The sequence below is a fragment of the Sminthopsis crassicaudata genome, chromosome 1 (genome assembly GCF_048593235.1).
Source record: "Sminthopsis crassicaudata isolate SCR6 chromosome 1, ASM4859323v1, whole genome shotgun sequence".
In the NCBI taxonomy this organism is placed as follows: domain Eukaryota; kingdom Metazoa; phylum Chordata; class Mammalia; order Dasyuromorphia; family Dasyuridae; genus Sminthopsis; species Sminthopsis crassicaudata.
Genome location: NC_133617.1, coordinates 57,612,701 through 57,631,112, shown reverse-complemented (window position 1 = coordinate 57,631,112; position 18,412 = coordinate 57,612,701). Strand labels below are relative to the sequence as shown.

Below are 18,412 nucleotides of genomic sequence, written 5' to 3'. Positions count from 1 at the left end.
TTTGACTTTGGTTCCTGAAGGGGGAAGAGGTAGGGAATGTGGTGAAGGGGAATGGTAGAGGGGATCCAGGTTGGGGCAGGGTCACTGGTTGACCTAGATATGAGGCAAATCGTGGCTATGGCTGCCTAAATACAATGGGTCATGTTTGGGACTTGCCAACCAGGCCAGCAAGACCCCAAGCAAAAGTATTGGAGATGAAGCAAATTTGACTTCCCAGGCCCTAGTTCTCATTTGAAAGCATAGAAAGGCTGGTAAGATGGTCAGGGTATGAATTCAGAAAACTTAGGGATGAATCCTCCCCAAACATTTAATTAGCTTTAACTAGTCACTTCAATTGGACCTCAGTTTATATATCTGTAAAATGGGAACAATGACAATACTTACCTCTTACAGCTGTAGTGAGGATCAAATGAGATAATATTTATAAAATGTTTCGCAAACGTGAAAAAGGTGGTCTTGAATTACTTTGATTTAATTTAGGATTGCTTCCTTAAGAACTAAGCTAGCATAAATATTTTTAAGCCTACTTACCTCTAGATTTAGTGAATAAATATTTTAACAAGATTTATTAGTGGAATATCAAATTGCTTGACTTCTCACAATGGGTGAGAGAGGAGGACAGAATCTAGAACTCACAATTTTTTTTAAATCAATGGTTAAGTTGTTTTTACATGTAACTGAGGGAACAAACTATTAAAAATTTAAAAATTTTTTTTTTCTTTTTTTTTTTTTATTATATATATATATATATATTTTATAATATTATCCCTTGTATTCATTTTTCCAATTTACCCCCCCTCCCTCTATTCCCTCCCCCCGACGACAGGCAATACCATACATTTTACATGTGTTACAATATAGTCTAGGTACAATACATGTGTGCGAATATCATTTTCTTGTTGCACAATAAACATTAGAATCCGAAGGTACATGCAACCTGGGCAGACAGATATTAGTGCTAACAATTTTCATTCCCCTCCCAGTGTTTCTTCTCTGGGTGCAGCTACCTCTGTCCATCATTGATCAACTGGAAGTGAGTTGGATCTTCTTTATGTTGAAGATTTCCACTTCCATCAGAATACATCCTCATACAGCATTGTTGTTGAAGTGTACAGTGATCTTCTGGTTCTGCTCATTTCACTCAGCATCAGTTGATTTAAGTCTCTCCAGGCCTCTCTATATTCCTCCTGCTGGTCATTTCTTACCGAGCAATAATATTCCATAACCTTCATATACCACAATTTACCCAACCATTCTCCAACTGATGGACATCCATTCATCCTCCAGTTTCTAGCTACAACAAAAAGAGCTGCCACAAACAAAAAATTTTAAAATTAATAATTGATAAATTAAAGTAGGAAATATATTTTTATGGAAATAATATAATCATTGTATTAAGCTTAGATATCGCAAGACTTGTTCCTAAGGTCAGATTGCCCTTTTCACACAACTGGCAGGGTGATAGTTGATTCTTAACTCAACAAAGTTCCTTTTTTAGCAAGTTAATTCTTTTTTAGTGAGCATCACCTACTTATGGCAGAAACTCTTACCCACTGAAGTAGACTCCTCTGACAAATTTATAGAATGATAGACATGTGCTCTACACCAATGAAATATTGAATTTAGCAGTTAGCCTGCTTTGGAAATTCTTTCCTCCTCTCAATCCCCATGCCAAACAGCAGAATATTGCAAATCTACTTACTTCTCTATAATCCCTTAAATCTGCTTGATGAGTAGAATTCCTTTTTTTTTTTTTTCTGTTATAAAGATAAGCTCTGGAAACCTGTCAAATTGTCACTAATCTCTGAGGGATTAGCTGAACTGATTTAATGATAACCAGCTGGCTTTGCTATTAAATAATTTTCTTTTGGAAGTAATAAGGCTCAGAAATGTTGTTTTGTTTTAGACATAAATCCAAAAAATCTTAAAGCACTAGAGAAATGGTGATTATTCTTAATCTATGCAGAGGCAAGAGCAGACCATCCCGTAAGATAAAAAGTTCTGGTTATGGCTCTTTGATCACTGTAACTCTGTCTCTGTCTCTGAATCTATTTGCCTGTCTCTCTCTTTGTTTCTCTGTCTCTCCATATATCTGCCTCTCTGTGTCTCTGTCTCTCCATATCTTTTCCTCTGTCTCTGTGTTTCTCTCTGTGTGTCTGTGTATATCTGTCTCTGTCTGTCCATACCTCTGTCTTTTTCTGATTCTTTACTTGTCTATCTCTCCATATCTGTTTTTTGTTTCTACTTCTCCATATCTCTGCTTCTCTCTCCCTCTCTCTACCTCTCTCTCTTTCTCTCTCCCTCCCTCTCTCTCCTGCTCCTTCTCTCCCTCCCTCTCTTCTCTTCTCTCTCTCTGTCTCTCCCACTCTCCTCTCCTCTCCTCTCCTCTCCTCTCCTCTCCTCTCCTCTCCTCTCCTCTCCTCTTCTTTCTCTTTCTCTCTCTCTCTCTCTCTCTCTCTCTCTCTCTCTCTCTCTCTCTCTCTCTCTCTCTCTCTCTCTCTCTCTCTCTCTCTCTCTCTCTCTCTCTCTCTCCCACTCTTCTTTCCCTCTCCCTCTCCTTTCTCTCCCTCTTTTCCCTACTCCCTCTCTCCCTCCTCTCCTTCCCTTTCCCCCCTCTCCTTCCTGTTTCTCTCTATGTTTCTGTCTCTCTCTTTGCATCTCCTCCTTCTCCCCTCTCCTTTTCCCTCCTCCCTCCCTTCCCATCCTGTACCCTCCTCCTTTTCTTATTGAGGCAGAGAGGGATTAAGTGACTTGCTCAATTAGTGCCTAGGGTGAAAATTCAAACTCAAGCCTTCCTCACTCTAAATCCAGGTTCCCATCCTCTTCACTATCTAGGATTAGGAGTGAAAATGGGCCCATGAGTGGATCCCAGGGACATAGGATCCTGAGTGTGGTAATATGGGGAGCTCTTTAAGAAGAGATTCTGGAAAAAAGTTCACCCCCTTCCCCAGATGTCAGTAGTTGGGGCCAGGCTCTATGCTCAAGTTATAGCTCAAGGTCTAGAATCCTAGAACATCAAAGCAAGAAGAGGATCTTTAGGGAATCTTCTTGTTCATGGCCCATTTTACATATGGAAAAACTGAGATTCAGAGACCAGAATGGATTTACTGAAAATCACACTGGTCTAGTAAATATTGGTACCAAGAATTGGAATCTTGTGCTCCTGATCCCGATTCAGACATTCTGTCCCTCTTTTTTACTTACCTTTCTCACAGGATCTGAAACGGGGGTTCTTAAACTAGAATGTATGGTCCAGGACACAAAAGTTTTAAGAACTCCTATTTCTGTCTGCTGACCTGGAATTTCAGCTCTGAGAGTCTAGGTCTGGAACAATGGACATAACTCTAGATCCTAGATTCTGGGACCCTGTCCCCATTTCTGCCACCTTTACCAAACACCTCTGGCCTGAAGCCAGGTGATCAATCACTTAGCCAATCTACAAGCATTAATTAGGTGCCAGGTGTTGGTGATAGAAAAAAAAGAAAATTAGAGTATCTGCCTTCAAGGAGGGAAATCACATGGACATCTATCCATCTATAAAGAACCTAATGGAACCAAGCTAAGGTAATTGAGGTTGGGAGTATGGTATACCAGCAGCTAGGGAGATCAGGGAAAAGCCCATGCAAAAGATGAGGTTGGAATTGAGCTTTGGAGGAAGCCAGAGGAGAGGGAAAGGAATCTAGCATGGAACATAGTTTATACAGAGGCTGGGAGATGGGATGTACACGAAGCTTAGTGTGGCTGCATAATACACTGAGGGCAGAATAATAAACCTGGAAAGAGGTCGGAGGCAGGTTGTGAAGGGTTTTACAAAGGAGTTTGTATTTGCTTTTGTAGCTAATAAGAAACCCAGGAGTTAGTGGATCAGAAGCTCATGAGATCTGGGCATGAAGAGGATCTTGGGGATCCACGACTCCATCCCTTCCTCATTTTACAATGGAAAACTGTTAGCTCAGAGAGGTGAATTACCTAGACCCAAAGTCACACAGGAAGTGAGAACCAATGCAGAAGATCTGGATTTGATACTTGTCTCTGCTGCATTTATGTGATTGAAATATTATATCATATCATATTGTTATATTATATTATGGCAAATCAGGTTACGTTATATCATATTATGTCATTTTATTGACATATTATATTATAGCAAATGAGGTTATGTTATATCACATTGGCATATTATATTGTGTCATATTACACCATGTTATATCATTACCATGTTAATATTATATTATATTATGGCAAGTCAAGTCATTATTTACTCAGGTTCAGTTTCCCCTTCTATAAAGTATGGAAGTATGGACTAAAGTATGGGACTAAATGGTTTTCTCTAGATTTTCTCTAGCCCTAAATCCTAGTTAAAATTCAAGATTCAAACCCAAATCCCTGAATTTTCTTTCTACATAATCTTTATTCTCCCCTAGGCTTGGAATGCCTTTCGGGGACTGTTTTAATGGGGAGCCAAGGCTGGGACCTCAGAGCAAGAAGGCTCAGGAGAGAGAGACAAAGAGAGAAAAGAGACAGAGAAGAGAAAGACAGAGTGGGATGACTAAAGGGAGTGGGAGGGGGAAGGAGGAGGAAGATGGAAGAAAAAAACCATCCACCTTTTGGAGCCTGAGGAACTTTAGAGTTGAGTGCACCTCAACCCACAGGTTGTCTCTCACTGCCCCCTGCTGGGCTAGGTAGCAACGGCTGAACCTCTCCAACTGACTTTCCTTCAGGGTTACAGAACCCCAGACCTCTCCTTCCTGGGTCCTCACAGCAAAGAAGAAAATCCTCATTGCCTGTTTAAGACTCGCTGTAGGGACTTTCTCTTAGACCCATACAACCCTCCCTTCTGGGTCTAGATAAGCTTTTTGTATATTTTCTTGCTTGATTATAAAGTGCTTAGCATGATTCGTGCCATATAGTAGGTGCTTAATAAATGCTCTCACACTGTGTCTCTGTGTCTCTGTCTTGGTCTCTTCCTCTCATTTGCATATCCATGTATCAGATCCACAGACTTGAAGATGTCAGAGCTGGGAGGTCCTTAGAACAGAGAATTTTAGAACTAGGAAGGTCTTTAGAATACAGGATGTCAGAGTTGGGAGGGCTGTTAGAAACACAATATTTCAGATCGGAGAAGACTCTTAGAACAAAGGAAATCAGAGTTGGGAGGGTCCTTAAAATATAGACTAAAAGGGGCTTTATGGAGTTGTGAACTGAACCAATCATTCTAGAGAAACACTTTGGGACTAGACCTAAAGGGCTAATCAAACTGTGATCCATCATCCCTTTGATCCATCAGTATCTCTACTGGGCCTGTATCCCAAAGAGATCATAGCCAGAATGGGACACAACCTTATATCTCACTATCTTTTTTATTGGTCATTCACACTTTGAAAATTTGCACTCAACACCAGAATATCAGTGCTCAGGAGGCCCTAAGAATCTAATGGACTGTCAGAGCTGGAAGGCTGTTTAGAACAGAACACAAGCTGTGAGAGTTCATAGAGTATAAAATAACAGTTTGGGAAGGACCTTAGAACACAAAGTGTCACATACAGAGACCTTTTAGAACATAGAAAATTTACACCCAGTAAACTGGCAAAGATTGCAAAAGACAGGAACAGTCAATACTGAAGGGGCTTGGGGGGAAATAGGCACATTCTTGCATTGTTGGTGGAACTGTGAATGACTACAACCATTTTCAAAAAATCTTTTTTTAAACAGTTACAAATTCTCTCCTCTCTACCCGCTCCCCTATCCATTGAGAAGGCAAAAAATAGGATACCCTTTTAAAAATTATTTTTTCCTACTTTTACACATATACATTAACTTTTTAATACACATTGCTTTCTGAATCATTTTGGGAAAGAAAAATCAGAAGAAAAGGGAAAAACCATGAAAGAGAAAAACCAGACCAAAAAAAACCCGAACATAGCATGTGTTGATTTACATTCAGTCTCTGTAGTTCTCTTTTTGGTTGCAGATGGTGTTTTCTATATGATACCCCTTATATATGTGAAGTATTAGCTAGTATTAGCTATGATGCCAAAAATGACAAGAAAAATTAAGAAACAAATATACTTAAAAATTGTCCTCAGAATGTATCAGCTCCCTCTCTGGAAATGGATAACATGTTTCCTCATGAATCCTTTGCAATTATCTTGGATCATTGCATTTCTGAGAATAGCTAAGTCATTCAGTCGATCATCCTACAATGCAGCTGCAACAGTGCACAATGTTCCCCTCATTCTGCAGACTTCACTTTGTATCAATTCATGTAACTCTTTCCAGGTTTTTCTGAAAGCATCCCCTTTATCATTTCTTACAACTCCATAGTATTCCATCATTTTCATAGATCACAACTGGTTTAGCCATTTTCCAATTGATGGGCATGCCCTCAATTACAATTCTTTGCCACCAGAAAAAGAGTTGATATCAACCTATTTTATACATAATTGATATTTGTATTTTAACATATTTTATACAGGCCCTCTTTCCTTTTTTTTTGATCTCCTTGAAGTACAAATCTAGTAGCAGTATTGCTGTTATAGTCCTTTGGGAATAGTTCCAAATTGTCCTCCATAACAGAAAATATAGAATTTCAGGGCTAGGAGGGCCCTTAGAATACAGGATGTCAGAGCTGGGAGGATCCTTAGAACCTAGGATATCAAAACTGGGAGGCACCAAGAATTTGCCTTTTTCTGCTCAGAGATGGAGAAAATCATTTCTCACTAGAGACAAAAGTCCTATGAAAGTTGGGGAATGTCAGCTTCTTGTCTCCTCTTATGATAAAGAGAACAGGAAACCAGTTTCACTTGGAGCAAGGAACAGATGGACAGGAAGTTTTAGGCCCTCATCCCATTCTTCTTTTCTGCTCCTGTGGTAAAGGCAGCCACAGTTCTAAACCTAAGCCCTGCCTGAATGAACCTGAAGCTGGTATGAAGGGCTAAATTGATAGCTTTTTCTTTGCTTTATTCATGTTCTTTTCCATTTTTGCATCTTTTGTCATTTCCCAATGGCTTCCTCTCCTGTACAGGAAGCTAGTCCGGACATTATACTCTCCCTCAAGAGATTGTCAGTCTCTCTGTCTCTCTCTGTCTCTGTCTGTCTTTCTCTTTCTGTCTCTCTGTCTGTCGCTATGTGTCTCTGTTTGTCTCTGTGTCTATCTCTCTCTGACTCTTTCTCTTTCATACTAAATGGGCAAACAGAAAAAAAAATCCACACACTTACCCATCTGCCACCTTACTCCTAATCTAGAGTCCAAGACCTCACTGCCAAAAGTCAGGAAGCATGCTCCATCAATCAGCAATCGAGTATTTACTAAATGTCGGCTTAGTGCCAGGCACTGTAACAACCTTATATTGGTTGATATTATTGTTGAATACTGTAGTATAATGATAGGACTTCAGTATGGAGTCACTTAAACTAAGCAGTCCTGATGCCTATAAAAGTACAGAGGCAAAAACCAGACAATTGTTCTTTTCCAGTGTTCACTCTGTGTCAGATCCACACAGCTTGTAGCTTTTTGAGTCCATGAGCTCCAGACCTGCTGCTGCAGGGCCTTAAGTCATTACCCTTCAGCTGCTTCCCCTAGTTAACCTTGGATCTTTCCATTAGCCTGTGGCCCTGAGCTTCCCTCAAGCCTGGAATCCACAAGGGACCCAGAGAACTTTTTCCCACATAAAGGTCCTAATCTGGCACCAGTTCCCCATCCTCAGCCAAGCCTATGTTAAGGGTCATGATCTTGCCACCTGAATCCCAGCTTTGAGCATATTTCTAGCCTGATACATCTCCCTCTCTCTCTCACTGGATGAGTTTTTGGCTTTCCTGGGAACTCTGCCTGTTTATATTATACTACATTGTGTGTTAGCTTTGTTTATATGCTTGCTGCACTGCATAACAATGAAGCTTGTGATTGCATCATTTTTATAAATACCAATTTACTAGAAATTCTCTAATCCATGTATTTGCTTTATCTGAAGCTAAAAAAAAAAAAGAAAAAGAAAAAGAAAAAAAAACAGACACTGTGCTAAATTATGGAGGAAGAAAAAATAAAAGAAATAGATGAAGGAAGGAAGGAAGGAAGAAGTAATAAGCACATTTACCTCTGTCCTTTTGACCTTCAAGGAATGTCTGGTAGTGATCTACCTGGGTCAAATAGTATATACAGTTTAATGACTTTTTTTTTTTTTTGGTATAATTCTAATTTTTTTCTATAATGGTGAGACTGATTCACAGTTCCACCAACAATGCATTAGCATGCACCACAGGCCTGATTTTGGGTCCAAGGAAGATAGCTATTTTGTATAAATCCTTATGGACCTAGAGATAGAGGGGACATAAAGGCTACTCTCCTTCTGAGACATTCTTCTAATTCTCTGACCAATATATTGTTACTGAACTTTATGATCGAGTCCTTTCTCATCAGCTGAGCTGCCCTCTAAGGCAATCTCAGATTTAGATGGTCCAAACCATCTGTGAACAGGAAGGTTTTCCTTCTACATTGCTTACAAGTGGTTTACAATCTTTACTTTTAAGCCTTCAGTAATCAGGAGCTCCCTACCAAGTGCCGTAGTTCTTTTTACTTTTGGATAGCTCTGAAGGTTATGAAACTTTAAAAAAAAATTTATTTAAAAGTTAAGTGACTTATTCAGAGTCACACAACTAGTAAATGTGTGAGAATTTGAACTTGGGTTCTTTAATCACTGGGTCACCTTCATTGGGCTTCAAGGACTATCTAACACTTCTCTGTAGCAGAGAAGCACAGAATTCTGGAGTGGAAGGGCCTTCGACAGCTGCCTAGACAATTCATACCAGAAAATAATATCCATTGCAATACACACATATCTATATGTGTTATATGTTTTTAAAATATAGATTTATATATATATATACACAAATATTTAGATAAATGAGTATATGTATATATGTGAGTTATATGGATTATACATTTTAAAGATAGATATATAAAGACATTGATACATATAGAAAGTTATATGGATATGTGTATATGTATGTTATAATATATATCATATATTTTAAAGATGGATAGATAGATGGATATATACAGGTATAGATACATATAGATATATAGGTAAGTATAGCTATGTATATATAGCTATACTATAGATTTATAGTTATCTATAAGTATAGTTATAGATATAGATAAATATATACTTATATTTTAATATTATATAATGTATATGTTTCATCTATATAAATATGTACATATTGAATTTATATATAGATATGTTGGTATTTATATATGGCTACATAGATATCTATATATAATAAGAGAGATGTATAGGTATATATACATATATAGATATATTGATATAGATACACATTTATATATCTATATGTACCTATCTAAATATATGTATCGATATTTGCATATATCTATATCTACCTATCTATAAAATATATAATGTATCTTTTATAACATATATTGCAGTGGGGATTATTTTCTGATATGAAAAATATATATTTCACATATATATCCATACATATACACATTGTTCTTGATTCTGCTCTCTGGGACCAAATAGAATGACCCTTACCTCTCAGCCACATGTCAACCCTTCCAATCCCAGAAGCTTTCTTCTCCAATTTCACCATCCTCTGTTGCTTCACCTGGTCCTCGTCTATTATGACCTGCAACGACAGCATCCATGGCAGCCTCCAGCTGCCAAATGATCATGGTTTGGGGGATTTTCTACAGTTTGGGATGATCTGTGCCTGCAATAGGTCCATATCATTGAGCAATAGCTGGGGGAGGTGGGTCCTGTAGAGGTAGCTTGGGGTGACTCAGCCTGAAGAAAGGAACGGTTAGGCTTCTCCTAAGCCCAGTGACCCAGCCCTGCCCCCTCAGGAAGGGTGAAATAGCAGACCCCCCTCTCTGTCATCTCCTTCCCTTCTAGGCTTTCTTCCTCTCTGCACCCCTGGAAGCCACAGTTGACTCTTTCATAACCTGTAGGACGGTTGAAGTAGGAACATTGGAGGAAAAGGGGGTAGGGAGGAGGTCAGCTTGCCTTTTCCCAGGCTTTCCGGGGCATCACTGAACAGATTGCATTCTGTCCCTGCCTGAGATTACTTAACAAGAAGGTGAAGACTGGGTAGGTTTGGGGGTTGGTTGGATGGGCACAACTGCACTGTCCCTGTTTGGATAGGAGATTTAGGGTTGCAAGTGATCCCAGAAAACAATTAAGTCTGACCAAGAATGTCTCTACCACATCATGGACAATCTCTGAAATCTAGCTTTTGCTTGAAGACTTCTAGGGATGGGGAGCTCATCACCTGATGAAACAATCCATCTGAATTTTAGATAGCTCTAACTTCTTCCACTGGCTTCCAATTTTAGGAGCAAAGCATTTCTGTGTGTGTGTGTGTGTGTGTGTGTGTGTGTGTGTGTGTGTGTGTGTGAATCTAACCTCCCAATATCTGAGCTAGAAGGGACCTCAGTCACCACCTAGTACAATCCATGGGCCAGAGACTGAAATTGTGACTTTATTGGCATAAAGAATTCCCCATAAGAAGAAACTTCCTCTACTAATGCAGAGTAGCATCTCCTCTGAAATTTATAATCTTAGAAAGTTGCCTAGAGCACTGGGAGAATAAATGATTTAAGGGTCTCACAACAGATATGAGTCAGAAGCAGGTTCTGAAGTCTGTTCCTCATGATCCTGAGAATAGTTCTCTATTCACTGCACCACACTACCTCACTTCAGAGACCAAATCAACCTATCAATATTTATTAGATGCTCACTCTGGGCCTGGTACTGTGGGTGCTGAGATACAAAACTCTGCTCTCAAGGAGTTTATATTTTGTTGAAGTGTGTGTGTGTGTGTGTATATACACATATGTATACACGTAACAAATGCAAAATGATGGGGCATATGTGATAACAACTGGGATGAGATCAGAAAAGGTTTCACATTGAAGCTGATTCTTAAAGAAAACTAAGTATTCTCAGAGTCAGAGAATATTAGAGAGAAAGTAACCCAGGTATGAGGGACAGGCAGAGCAAAGGCCTAGAGGTGGGAAATGGCATGTGTACATGAGGAAGGGTTAAAAAAGACAGATAGACTTCACAGAAATTTGAGGAAACTAAAGACCAGGGAGAGGAAGGGATCTCACAGGTACTGAATATAGTAGTCAGAATTTGAATGCAAGTCTAATATTCTTAATTATATCACTTTGTTTCCAGACTGGCTGGCCACTTTGTACCTACATTGTTTCCAGAATCCCTGGTTCTTCCTTCTGAAAATTCTTGTCTTTTATCATTCCCCAAAAATATAAGAGAAAATACCACCATAGAGTCTTGGGATGGACATTATCTCTAGAAGTCGATTTATCTTGCCTCCAATCAGAGGGTCAGGGCTTCTTATACTCAGTTCCCCCTGTGCCCTGGTCTTCCTTGTCCTGTAGAATCTCTAAACAAGATACTGCCCCATACTTCCCTCAAGAGTACAATTCAGATATTTGAGGCTCCTCTTGTATGATTGTTTATCATCCCTTACACACCAACTCTTAATCTCTCCTGCCCATTTCCATCCCGGGCTCAATGGAGAATAAGAGCAGCTTGTCCCCATCCATTAACTAAATACTGATCCGTGTTTCATTGACATCTTCAAAGGAAGAGATGTCCATATTCTTCTCACATCTGGCTACCTATAGGTTACTCTTCCAGATGTGATTGCTGAGCTACTGTCCGTAGTCTCTGCAGGATGGAAGAGAACTGGAACCATCCCACAAGACAGGAGAAGGGCCGATCCAGTCTGGATTTTAGTAAGAGGGATGAGTACAGAGCCTGCAAATTATAAAGCAGTGAAATGGACTTTTATTGCTAACAAAATCCCAGAACAGATTCTCATTCTTCTTATCTGTAAAGTGAAGGAGTTAGAGTAGACACCATCCTACCCCAATTCTATGGTGAAGGAAGTGGCTGGTGAATATCTTAGCAAATATGGCTGCCATCAAGCACAGATCATGTTAGACTCACCTCATTCCTTTTTAAAGCTAGAGTTATATAGATACGGTTTTCTTAGATTTTAGCAGAGCATCTAATAAAATCTTTCATCCATTCCCTAGTAAAGTGCCTGGCATATAGTAGGTACTAAATAAATGCTGATTGATCAATTGATTGCTGCTCTGTTTATGAAAGGAATAGTAAAAATGTAGGCTAAAAAGCAGATTAAATGGATTTGGAATTGTTTGAATGGCCAATCCCAAGGAGTGATCATTAATGGTTTGGTTATTTAGTTGGTTGTTGTCCTTTATTCTTAAAGAGGACCAAAATGACACTTTGGGGGGTCAAAGGCCAGTGTGTCCAACTGGCTGCTCAGACCAAAATGAGCTTAGAAAACTCTACTATGGGCCAGTCAATAATAGTCTATATAATTAATGATTTAATGCCAATTTGGAAGGAGGTCTCCAGTGAAGTGCCCAAAGTATTTGTCTATAGTAGCCCTGAGCTATTTAGAGCTTTTAAAGCCAATGGCTTATATAAAGACATAACTAATATAGCCATTAAATCTGCCAAATGATATAAAACTAGGAGTGATAACTAACATGCTATATGATAGATTAAGGATCCTGAGACCTCAAGAGGTAGAGGAACAGGTTTTAAAGTCCCAGGCATTGGTTTAAACAATTTCACGATAATACTAAGAAATTTTCATTTCCAATAGGTTAACTTTTGGGTTTTTGTTTGTTTGTTTGTTTTGCTGAGTTAAGTGACTTGCCCAAGAAGTGTTAAGTGTCTGAGTCTCAGATTTGAACTCGGGTCCTCCTGACTTCAGGGCTGGTGCAATGTCCACTGCACCACCTAGCTGCCCCTAGGTTAAATATTTATAGCTACAACCCACAAAGACAAGAGCTCTTTGGGGGGAGATCCTCCATAATTAGAAATATTATAAAGAGATCTTGAGACCCAAAATGTTGGAAATTGGAATCTTAGGACAACTGGTTGAAATAATAGAATTTCTGTTCTTAGAATCAGTTAGAAGGAGAAAAGGAGGCAGATGAAAAGGGGCAGAGCTTCCAGGAATAAGCCAGTGATAATGGTTCCCTCTTGATTCTGTCTCGTCAGATCATAGCTGAGCTACCATGATCAGTTCTAAGTCAAATATTGACACTGATAAGCTGAGCATCCAGAGGAGAGCAGATAGGACAGAAAGGGGCCTTGAACTCAGACTATACAAGGATCGGTTGAAGGAAATGAACTTATTTAGTGCAAAAAAGAGGAGACTCATGATAGATTGATAGATGTCTTCAAATACTTTAAGTACTATACTATGTTTAGCCTGGAGAAGAATAGATTTGGGGGCAGGATAGTGGGACAGGAACAGGGGAGGTGGAAGACGACAGCTGTAGCCTGTCAGGTGGAAGAGGGGTTCTGTTTGTCTCCAGAAGACCAAGCCAAAGGCCATAGGTAAAAGTTATACAGAGCTTGATTTAGCCTTGATGTCAGGAAAAAACTTTCTAATGAGCAGAGCTGTCCTGAAGTGAATTGGACCCTCCACAGAGGTGGTAGACTTCCCATCATTGTCTTCAGCCAAAGGTTGGATGACCGAAATATAGAGGGTGTGAAAATTTCAAATAGTGATTTTATAACAAATGGTATAGTGCTGAACTGGAGCCAGGAAGATGAGTTCAAATCCCCTAATTACTAGGGGATTGTGGGTAGATCTCTTAAAGTATGTGCCTCAGTTTCCTGACCGGTAAAATGATGATAATAATTGCACTCCTCTCCCAGAGTTAATTTAAGTATGAAATAAGATATAGAAAGTGCCTTGTAAACTTATTATTATTTATTTTATAATTTTTATTATTAAAAATAACTAGGAATTAACTTAAAATCTCATCCCACCCAGCCACACAACAATGTCCTCAAATCCAGGCTCCCTCTTCTCCTCCCTGGGCAGCAGATTCCCAGTGGTATACTGAGGACTCTCCCCCAGGCCTGGTGTTGGGGTACCCCCAATAATTGATTGTAGCACCCATTTATAGAGGGCTTGTTTGGGGCTTCCAAATGGGTAGATAAGGCTCTGAGAGTAATCACTTGTCTGGGAGATGGTACAGGGAATCCCTTTGGGAGGTGGACTGGCTTGGATGGCCTTGGAGGATCCTTAGGACTTTAAGAATCCTAGAATGGGGTGACAAATGGAGGCAGGGGGCTGCTCCCTGAAGGAGCAGGGGTTCTGCTGTTGTCTCTCATCCTTCTCGGTTCCCATCTTCTGGTTCCCACTCCACTGAGGCACAAGAGGAAGTTGGGGGAAGCCTGCGTTTATGTGTCTGTGGAGCAATCCCAACGGCCTTCCTAAAAAGCCTATAAGAGAACAGGTCAGAAAGAGAGGGCCCAGAGACTCCGAGGCTCTCCCAGCACCCCCTGACTCCCACACTATGGCCTCCTTACTGCTCCTCTCACTGCTGGTTGCCATCCAGGGCTGTAAGTATGGTTTCCTTTCCTACTGTACCTGCTTTCTACCTGGTCCTGCCTGGGGAGGGACCCGAGGCATCCAGGGAGGCAGATCTGGCTCTCTACCTCTGATTTGCTGTGTGACTCTGGGGATTCACCCTCAGCCAGGAGAGCCGGGTTTGAATTTTAGCTCAGATAAGTATTATCTTTGTGCTCTTTGGCAAATGACTCAGTCTCTATTCATCTATAAAAACAAAGATACTAATCCTCAGGAACTTGTGGAGAAATGTATTAGTGCAGGCTCTCCAGACATCATTCAGGGACTTTGGGGTCTGGAGTGGGGATGGAGGGGAGAGAGGAGAGTATGTGGGGAGGATTGGAGATTATGGAAAACCGAGATCATAGCTTTTGAGTGGGGAAGGACCTTAGAGGTCTCCCAATCTCACATTCTTCTCCTACATTTTACAGATAAGGAAACTGAGGCTCACAGATGAAGTATCCTCCCAAGGATACCCAGATAGTAAATGACAAGAGATGACACTGGAATTTAGGTCTTCCAGACTCTAAACCTAATGTAGTTTTTAATCCCTGGGGGAATTAAGAAGTTTCTTCCTTCCATAACAACAATTGGCACAGTACCAGGCCTGGAGTCAAGAAGACTCATGTTGCTGAGTTCAAAGGTGACTCTAGATGCTTCCTAGCTGTGTGATCCTGGCCAAGTCACTTAACTATGCTTGCTTCTGTTTCTTCATTTGTAAAATGAGTTGGAGAAGGAAATGGTAAACCCATCTTTGCCAATCCCTCATCCCTCACCCCAAACAAGCTAATGTTAAGCATTTTTGATTTTAGTGAGCTTGGTCCTGAGATGAAAGATAAAGATAAATAGTTTTCATCCAGGCTCAAAAAACACCCAGCTTGTCGGACAGTCTAAAATAGGGGCTCAGCCCTTTGGCCTTAAATGAGACATTGGAAGAGGATGTAAGCAGACACCTGAGTTGTATTATTACTACCAGTAATAATAATGGTGATAACACCTAATTATATTATTATGTTATTAAGAACTTAGCAATATTAAATAATGGGCAGAATGGATAGAGTGCCTTGTCTAGAACCAGTAAGATCTGGGTTCATACATTTACTAGCTATGTACTCCTGGGCAAGACACTTCACCCTACTTCCCTCAGTTTCCTCATCTATAAAATGAGTTGGAGACATTGGGATCTTCACTGAGAATAATAATCTAATGCTATTAATTGATAAGAATATAAGAACATCACTGAATTTAAGGTGAAACTGAGAACAATCATGAGACCCCAATAATATTAAAAAATATTCAGAATGCCATTGAATAGGTGAAAAGGAAAATAAGAGTAATTCCTTTTATTGCTCTAGAAATCTGGGGCTTACAGATCACTTTCTTCAGCTATTTGACCTAGGTGGGTAATGCAAGAGTTACTGGTCCCTTTTAAAAGGTGAGGAAACTGAGGTGCACAGCCATAGAGTTAGTCAGTAGCAGAGATGGGGCTAGAACCCAGGACTCCTGACTCCCAGTCCTGGCTTTTTTGCCTGCCTCAGGTAATGTTTAGACACCTGAGCGGTAGAGACATCTCTACTACTGGTCACTGGGAGAGTCCCCTTTGAGGATGAGTTGCTGAGAAGACGTCAAAGGATAGAACCAGCATACTTGAGTTCATCTGTCTCTTCCTCTCTGTATTGTCACCACAGGTTTGGTCCTTAGCTCTAAGATTGTGGGTGGCAGGCCTGCCATTCCCCACTCTCGGCCCTATATAGTCTCCCTACAGATTCAAGGGAGGCACTTCTGTGGAGGAACCTTGATCCACCCTCAGTTTGTGATGACAGCAGCCCACTGTGTCACCCAAATGTGAGTAATTCTAGGGAGCGGGGAGGTCCTCTGGGCTCTGTGGGCAAAGTGACCTATGCTTAGGGAGAGGAACAAGGGAGAGCTAGGTCTCAGTCCCTTAACTTAACCCTTGCCTCAGGGGAGAGAGAGAGAGAGAGAGAGAGAGAGAAACAGAGAGAGAGAGAGAGAAATAGAAACAGAGACACACACACACACACACACACACACAGAAACAGAGAGAGAAAGAAACAGAGAGAAACCGAAAGACAGAGAGAGAAGGAAGAAAGAGGGAAAGAGGGAGGGAAGGAGGAAGAAGGAAGAAGGAAGGAGAGAGAGACAAAGACAGAGAAAAACACAGAGACTGAGAGACAGAGAGAGGAAGAAGGAGGAGGAGGAGGAAGAGAAAACAAGGGAAGGGGGAAGGGAGGGGAGAGAGAGGAGGCTTATCCTGGAGAAGCTCTTAGTCTCAAGAGGGAGACAGAACCCTGCCCTCAGAAACCTCCTCTGAAGGGGGCAGACATCATATAATATAAGAGTCTATAAACAGAAGATCGAGACCATATTAATGCAAACATGACTCTCCATGAGAAAGCAGGCTTCAGGGAATAAGGGACTTTTTCAAAAGTTTAGACTTTCTCCTGTAGGCCATAGGGAACCAAGGAAGATGTCTGAGTAAAAGAAGGAGGAGGCTGGAGAGAGGGATGACTGGCAGCAAAGGCTGGATTGTAGCCAGAGGCAAGGGGGGCTAGTAAAGTGCCTGTTCTGCTGGGTCCCAGTGGCTGTAGATGCTGGTGGAAGGAGAGGAATTGGTAGGAGAGATATTGAGGAGAAAGCATGAGCAAGACTCGAGGCCGTCATCTTTCAATATTATTTCTAGGAATTTATTCTTCTTAATAAAGAGGCACAAAAATATCAATGATTATTATTTCTAAGTTGGGCTATTCTAATTTTATAAAAGTGAGTGAGGCAAGAGGGAGGGAGAAGTCAGAGAGAGGCAGTGAAGGGCTGGGGGGAAGACGTGGCTTGGTGCTAGAACTCAAATCCTGATACTCCCAGTTACTAGCTTTGTGACAGTTGGTTGGCCTAAGTCTCAGTTTCCTTATCTATAAAATGGGAACAATGTTTGTCTTCCCTCTCCTGGTTCTGAGGAACCCTTGGTCCCTTAAGTATGTGACTATAATGACCACTGTACCTGACCGAAGCCTTCCTCCCCAACCCTGTGGCCTCCCTTCCCATCCCAGCAATCCTCAATTTATGATGGTGGTCGCTGGAGCCCATGACCTGGCGCGCCCTGAAGCCTCCTGGCAGACCTTGGGTTCTCAACGCCTTTATGTAAACAACTATGATGAAAACCTGAAACTCAATGACATCGCACTCATTCAGGTGAGGGGGGAAGTAGATGGGCAGAGGGAGAGGTGGCCTCTGGCTCACTCTGACTCCATGTTGGGATGCAAGTGACCAGGGAGACGGAGAGGAGAAAAGAAGGTCCATTAGCTCATGAGTCTGGAGAAGAAATGCACAAAGGACCAGAGACATCATGGAAATAGCTAGAGAATGGCTCCATATCTCTGGAGGGCCATTGATAGGATGGAAGTCCTGTCATAGGGAGATCTGCAGAAGGCGAGAGAGAGAGAGAGAGAGAGAGAGAGAGAGAGAGAGAGAGAGAGAGAGAGAGAGAGAGAGAGAGAGAGAGAGAGGGAGAGAGGGAGAGAGGGAAGGAGGGAGGGGGGATGGAGGGAGGGGGAGAGAGGGAGGGAAGGAGGAGTTATGGAGGAAGGGACAGAGGAAGGGAGAGAGAGACAGAGAAGGCTGGAGGAAGGAAAGGGAGAAGAGAGAGAAAGACAGAGGGAGGGAGAAAGGGTTGGAAGAAGGAGAACAAAGAGAGAAAGAGAGAGAGACAGAAGGAGGAGAGAGGGAAGAAGGGAGAGAAAGAAAGATGGAGGGACTGGGAGGGAGGGAAGAACAGAGAGATAGAGATGGAGGGAGGGAGGAAGAAAGGGAATGAGGGAGACAGAAACAAACAGAGGCAGAGAGGCAGACAGGGAGACAGAGGTGGGGAGTTATGGAGATAGGGATGGAAGAAGGGAGAGAGAGACAGAAAGAAGGATGGAGGTGAGGAGAGAGAGAGAGAGAAAGAGGGACT

General features: G+C 41.2%; 1 protein-coding gene across 1 annotated transcript in view; it reads right to left on the bottom strand.

The window, feature by feature from the left end:
• Window positions 1-18,412, bottom strand: part of MED16 (mediator complex subunit 16) — a 128,928-nt gene that overhangs the window by 22,688 nt on the left and 87,828 nt on the right. The window lies entirely within an intron of this gene.